The sequence below is a fragment of the Rattus norvegicus genome, chromosome 9 (genome assembly GCF_021556685.1).
Source record: "Rattus norvegicus strain SHRSP/BbbUtx chromosome 9, alternate assembly SHRSP_T2T, whole genome shotgun sequence".
Classification (NCBI taxonomy): Eukaryota; Metazoa; Chordata; class Mammalia; order Rodentia; family Muridae; genus Rattus; species Rattus norvegicus.
In genome coordinates, this window is record NC_141542.1 from 11,476,682 (window position 1) to 11,483,922 (window position 7,241).

The 7,241-nt window shown below is 41.1% G+C and overlaps 1 pseudogene; it reads right to left on the reverse strand.

Annotated features, from left to right (window-relative positions):
• Nucleotides 1-3,055: 3,055 nt before the first annotated feature.
• Rps26-ps12 (ribosomal protein S26, pseudogene 12) lies at nt 3,056-3,469 on the reverse strand (annotated as a pseudogene).
• Between the last annotated feature and the right edge of the window lie 3,772 nt (nt 3,470-7,241).

Sequence of the window (7,241 nt, forward strand, 5' to 3'; positions counted from 1 at the left end):
ATGAAGTAAATGTTGAGAGAAGAAAGAAGGATATAGGAACAAATCAAAGAAAAGAGAGAGAGGAAAGGGGGAGGAGAGAGGGAAAGAAGGAGAGAGGAAGAGAAAGAATATGAATTAGAACACACAATAAATATGTCCTTCCATGCCATGCAGGCAACTTGCTGAGTAAAAATTAAGCATTGAATTTGCAGGTAGGTAGGCTGTGTACTAATCCTGACTTTGTGATTTATTGGCTTTGTGCATCTGAGTCTTTGGTAACCTACTTCCTCATCTCCAAAGACAATACAATAATACACACCTCAGAGTGTTCATTAAGAGGGTAAATGAGACGGCGTCTGTCAAGTGCTGAGAGTCACGCCCTGCAAATACAGTGAGCACTCCGTCAATTTGTTCTAACATTATTAAATTTGTAGCTGAATAATAGCAGCTCCTTAACTGAAAGCAGAGGCTTATAATTTGTAAAGAAATCTGTGTGCAGAACCTGAGTTAATTTAAAATAGATTTGATAGAATATTAGCCCTAAACATAGCCTTCATCAGGGCTTGGTTATTTCCTTTGACAACCAGTCACCCAGAACACTAATAATACTCATGAGTAAGTAGGTAGTTTTTTAAGCTTTTTTTATTAATAGAAAGTGCTTTTTGAAAATTTTCTCCATATCCATAATGCATACAGACCACTTTTACCTTCCTTTTGTCCCCTTCTCCCTCTGTGTACTGAGTTTAACCAAGGATATCTGTGCGACCATGACTGAGCTATTCACTGGAACCTGGTGGGCTCAGACATGGATACACAACTGACATTGACTCTTTCCTTTCAGGTACTCAGGTAATTTATAAGGAAAACGATATTAAATGTTTTCTATAATTTATAATGTAGAGAATTTTCCTGCATGTGCAAAATCACTCTCTTTGTCGTGTAATGTCATGTAAGCTATTCTCAGCAAACTCATTTAAGAATGCCTTCATAGCCAGTGGCTAAAGGGGACAGTAGTTTGCATGTTACTCTTGCATGCAGACCGCTACATTCTTAAAGCAAGTTGTCTGTCAGCCTACTCAATGAACAGGAAATGTCCTGGTCCCTTAACTTACATGATGAAAATATTTAGAAATAGAAAATCATTTCTGACGGTTGACTAGTTAAGTATGACTTCATTCATTAGATTGAAAAATATGCATCCTAAGGTGATTCATGAAGAAGCAACCATACATAATCCAAGGAAATTATGTATTAAAGGAAATTTGGGTGCCTTTATTTTAAATGTGGAGTTTTCTAAACATAGCTATGTCATAGTTCAAGTTTAGGTTTTCATGCAGCTTTTAAATTTTTTTAAATTTTGCTTATTTATTTATTTATTTATTTATTTATTTATTTATTATTTTAGTACTATGCTCTTTCTTCGTTAAACCCAGTTTGGGCTTCACTTTCCACTGTCACATCGGTAATGGCTCTCACAGCAGGAAACCAGTGCAGGGACCATTTCACAGGAAGGCAGCCACTGAAGTGAGCTATTTCCAGTTCAAGGGAAACTGAAAGAGCTTTAGATAGCACAGGCTGTAATTCCCCAAGGGAGGGGGGAGGTGAGCCAGGGCAGTGATGTCCGTGGGCTTAAAGAAAACTTAGTGAACATTTAGCAGTGATCAAGACCCTTGGCCTCACCAGGCCAAGAGCAATATCCAGAAACGGCTGAGCCTGGCACAAATCACTTCAAAGCAGGTGCTCCGGATAGAAACAGCTTCTTGCAGCCCCAGCACATTCTTGTATACCAGTTCTCAAAAGTCCTGGTCTCAGGATCCCTTACACCTAAAGTTATAAGGAAACAGGAAACGTTTTCTTTATGTGGGCTACAGTTATCAGCATTTATAGTGCTAGAAATTACAAGCTCAAGACTTAAACCTAAAACCAGACACTATGAAATTACTATAAGGAGATATGGGAGGTGCTTAATGACCTTGGTCTGAGAATGTATTCTCTGGATGGGGAAGTCAGAAGCACAAATACACAGATAGCATTATAGCAATGCAAAATGCATCCCGAGGGGAGAACCATGGGATGAGAAAATCATTTGCAAACTGGATTCTGACAAAGAATAATACCCAAAACACAAAAGAAATCCAAACATCTAATGATGAAAATAAAAACAAGCAAAAAATAGATTGACTCCACAAGTAATGAGTCTTTATCTTTTAACTTTGAAGATATTTGATAGTCCCTTTCTGACAATAACATTATCTCAATATTGCCTGCAATGCTACATTCTCCCATTGTCACTGTGACTTACATATATTATATTTACTTTTCACTATCTTTAAAAGTCAACTACCAAGTTTTTGTATTTCATGGCATTCGTGGTTTTAATTGCTTGTACCTCACTCCACACAGTCTTTACTTTACCTCTGGATGAAGAAAAAATTTCGGTGAGAGACGAGTGATAAAAAAAAAAATCTTAGCATCTCTTTGCCTGTTCATTGATTTTTGGAATAACCTGCTGTGGTAAGGACTTGATCTGATGAAAGTTTACCATGGGTTTAAACTTGCATATTTATAAGACAGTTTTGGCAGCTTGTCTGTTTAGCAAAACGACAGTAGTAGATTCCCTAGTAGGGTTTCTGACATCCACAGCCATAGGCTCTTGACCAGATTTACAGAATCAGAGATAAGTTCTTTTCATGGACTAGGCCTCAAATCCACCCAGAAAGTGATTGGTTACCTACATAACAGTCATGCCACCATTGCAATAGAGAGCACATATTGTCTGCTAATCTTTCATCATGGGTGAGGGAGGAAGACCCCAGGACTCCTCACTTCTCCCAGGGAGGATATTAGCAATTAATGGTTGTGAGGGTGGAGTTGTCGGTTTTTTTCCAGTGGCTACAAATACATGGTTCTTGTTCCACCGAATAAACTCCCACCCAAATTCAATGGGACATACACAGAATAAAATACTTGTGAAGAAGTGTGCCAGCAAGAGTTGAGGAAGGGAGTGTGTGGGTGTGGAATGGGGATTGTCTTGGTGAGGATTTCTATTCCTTTTTTTTTTAAAGTATAACTTCCGTTTTATTTTTCCATGGTATTTTTCTTTCTGCCTTCATGAAATCACCTCTTTACATGGGCTTTGGTGGAGGTCGTGGTGCAGCGCCAGCAGGTCTGAATCGTGGTGGAGATGTTCGGTCCTTCCGGGCCTCATGAGATTGATTCCTGATAAACTTGCTATGAATGGCAAGGCTCACGCAGTAGTGCAGCTTGACATAGAGCTTCGGAAGCACGTAAGCGTCGAAGATGCGTGCTTCAGATATGTCCCTGACTGCAGCAGTTTCTACAATGTTCCAAATGACAAACTTCTTAATGGCCTTATCCTTGGGCACGCACCAGGAGCAGTTCGCGCAGCCAATTGGCTGCACATGACCCCGGCCCTTTTTGGTCCGACCGTTGTTTCTCCTTTTCTTGGTCATATTGGAGCCAAGACTCGGATTTCTATTCCTGTAGGAGAACAACATGACCAAAAGCAATGTGGGGATGAAAGGGTTTATTTTACTTACACATCAGGGTAACGGTCCATCACTGAGGAAAATCATGCAAAAACTTAAACAGGACCGGGACCTGGAAGTAAGATCTAATGTAAAAACTATGGAGGAGCGCTTCCTGCTGGCTTATTCTCCATGGCTTGCTTAGCCTGCTTTGTTATAGCACCCACGACCACCACCAGCCAATGGGTGTCATGACCCACAATGGCTTGGGCCTTCCCATATCACAAATTTTAAAATTTTCCTACAGGCTTGGTAACAACTACATATTTTGGAGACGATATCTCAATTGAGGTTCCCTCCCCTCCAATGATTACATTTTTGTCAGGTTAACATAAAACTACCAACACAGGAATGGAAGTGACTAAAATTCATTATATAAATGTAGGAAATTATTATGAATAACTTAATAAAAGAAAAACGCAGTCTTGTGTCTCATATATAATGTCTTTTTGCTCTCTCCTCACTTTTTTTAGAACAGTCTAACTGGTTGTACAAGTAAAAGCCATCAGTCATTTTTCCTCACTACTTTAACACTATTATCTCTTATTCTGAAGCATATGTGCTCCATGCTGCGAAGTCTATTGTCTCATTATGTGGTATTATAGGTAATATGTTCTTTTTCTGTAGTAGCATTTAAATATTTCTTTGCAATTTTTGTGTTCTAAAGTTCTTGGTTTTACAGTTGCCATATTGTGCAGTGGCCTAATTAAAACCATTGCATTTAATTCATCCAATTGAGCAGCAGCATCTCCAACTCTAAGTTCTGACAAAAGGGAAAGGGCAACAGAAAAATGTGCTGGTCCCCCTCTCCCCGCTTTTGTGTCCTATAGGACTCACGGGTGGCCTGTCTTCTGGGCCTTCCTGTTCTGGAGCATTAGGCTTTATACAGCACACCCACCCTAGCACTGCAATGTCCCTAAGCTTTAAAATCCCATCATCAACACTAAGCCAAAGAATACCAGGGATCTCAACTCTTTCTTAGGAGCCCACCTTTGATAAACACTTCTGTCAATCATTCAAACGTTTAACACTTTCTTTCTTTAAAAAATTATTTTATTTATTTACCTTGCTCCCCCTCAGTTCCACCTCCCACAGTTCCTCACCCTCATCCCGTTCCTTCTCTCCCTTGCCCCTTGCCACTTGCCACTGAGAAGGTGTTTTCCCCCACCCCTCAGGCCTCCCCCTTCCCTGGAGCCTCAAGTGCATCTTCTCCCACTGCGTGCAGACCAGACAGACCTCTGCTACATAAGAGCCAGGGTGGCTCAGTCTCTGGGAGCTCCCTGGGGTCTGGGTTAGTTGAGACTGCTGGTCTTCCTATGAGGTCCTCGCTCCTTCAGCTTCTTCAATCCTTCCCCTAATTCAATCATAGGAGTCTCTGACTTCACTCTGATGAGTGGGTGTAAGTATCCATTGGTGTCTCAGCTGGTAGGACCTCTCTGAGGACAGGTATGTCAGGCTCCATTCTGTAAACACATCATAGCATAGTAGTGTCTGGCCTTGGTGTCCCCCTGTGAGATGGATCTCAAGTTGGGCCAGTCATGGGCCACCCTTTCTTTCAGTCTCTTCTCCATTTTAGGCCCTGCAGTTCTTTTAGACAAGAACAATTCTGGGTCAGGAATTTTGACTATGGATTAGTAACTCCGTCTTCCACTTGAGACCCTGTCTATCTACTGGAAGTGCAGTCTTCCAGTTCCCTTTCCCCACTGTAGGGCATTTTGGCTAAGGTCACACTCAATGAGTACTATGAGTGTCTCACCTCCTGGAGTTCTGGTACTTTCTAGAGCCTGTCCCCCACCTCCCACTTCCTGAGGCTGCTTATTTCCATTCATCCTTGTGGCCCTCTGGACTTCTCTCCTGTCCTCTCCCCCCATATCTTATCCTGTTCCCCTTTGCTCCTCCCCCTCCCCTCCGCTCTCCTACCTAGGTCCCTCCCTCCCTCTGCCTCCCATGATTATTTCCTTCCCCCTTCGAATGAAGCCTCCTCACTTGGGCATTTCTACTTGCTACATTTCTTATGGTCTCTAGGTTGTATCCCAGGTACTTTGTACTTTTTGGCTAATATTCACTCATCAGTGAGTACATAGCATGTGTGTCCTTTTGGGTCTGAGTTACCTCACTCAGGATATGTTGTAGTTCCATCCAGTTGCCTGTAAAACTGTGATGTTCTCATTTTTAATAGCTGAATCATATTCCACTGTGTATATGAACCACATTTTCTGTATCCATTCTTTGGTTGAGGGACATCTTGGCGGTTTCCAGCTTCTGACTATTACAAGTAAAGCTGCCATGAACATGGTAGAGCATATGGTATGTGTGTGTGTGTGTGTGTGTGTGTGTGTGTGTGTGTGTGTGTGTGTGTATATATATATATATATATATATATATACATACATATATCCTTGTGGTATGGTAGGGCATCTTTTGGATATATGCCCAAAAATGGTAGGTATATCTGGGTCTTCAGGTAGAACTCTTTCCAATTTTCTAAGAAAACTCCAGATGGATTTTTCCAGAGTGGCTGTACCAGTTTGCAATCCTACCAGCAATGAAGGGCATGTGTTGTCACTTGAGTTTTTGATCTTAACCATTCTGATTGGTGTGAAGTGGAATCGCAGGGTTGTTTTGATTTGCATTTCCCTGATGACTAAGAATTTTGAACATTTCTTTCAGTGCTTTTAAGCCATTTGAGATTCTTCTGTTGTAAATTCTCCGTTTAGCTCTATACCCCATTTTTTAAATTGGGATATTTTGGTTTTCAGAGGTTAACTTCTTGAGCTCTTTATATATTTTGGGTGTTAGCCCTCTGCTGGATGTAGAGTTAGTGAAGATTTATTTTCCAATCTGTAGGTTACTGATTTGTCCTACTGATGGTGTCTTTTGCCACACGAAAGTTTTTTAGTTTTATGAGGTGCCATTTGTCAATTGTTGATTTTAGAGCCTGAGCCATTAGTGTTCTGTTCAGGAAATTTCTCCCCATGCCAATAAGTTCACAGCTCTTTCCCATTTTCCTTTCAGTTATATTCAGTGTAACTGGTTTTATGTTGAGGTCCTTGATCTACTTGGACTTGAGTTTTGTGTAACATAATAAATATGGATCTATTTTCATTCTGCTACATACAGACGGCCAGTTAGACCATCACCATTTATTGAAGATGCTTTTTTTTTTTGATTATATGTTTTTAGCTTCTTTGTCAAAGATCAAGTGACCATAGGTATATGGGTTTACTTCTGGGTCTTCGATTCTTTTTTTTTTTTTTTTTTTTTTTTATTAATTTTTTTTTTTATTAACTTGAGTATTTCTTATATACATTTCGAGTGTTATTCCCTTTCCCGGTTTCCGGGCAAACATCCCCCTCCCCCCTCCCCTTCCTTATGGGTGTTCCCCTCCCAACCCTCCCCCCATTGCCGCCCTCCCCCCATAGACTAGTTCACTGGGGGTTCAGTCTTAGCAGGACCCAGAGCTTCCCCTTCCACTGGTGCACTTACTAGGATATTCATTGCTACCTATGGGGTCAGAGTCCAGGGTCAGTCCATGTATAGTCTTTAGGTAGTGGCTTAGTCCCTGGAAGCTCTGGTTGCTTGGCATTGTTGTACTTTTGGGGTCTCGAGTCCCTTCAAGCTCTTCCAGTTCTTTCTCTGATTCCTTCAATAGGGGACCTATTCTCAGTTCAGTGGTTTGCTGCTGGCATTCGCCTCTATATTTGCTGTATTCTG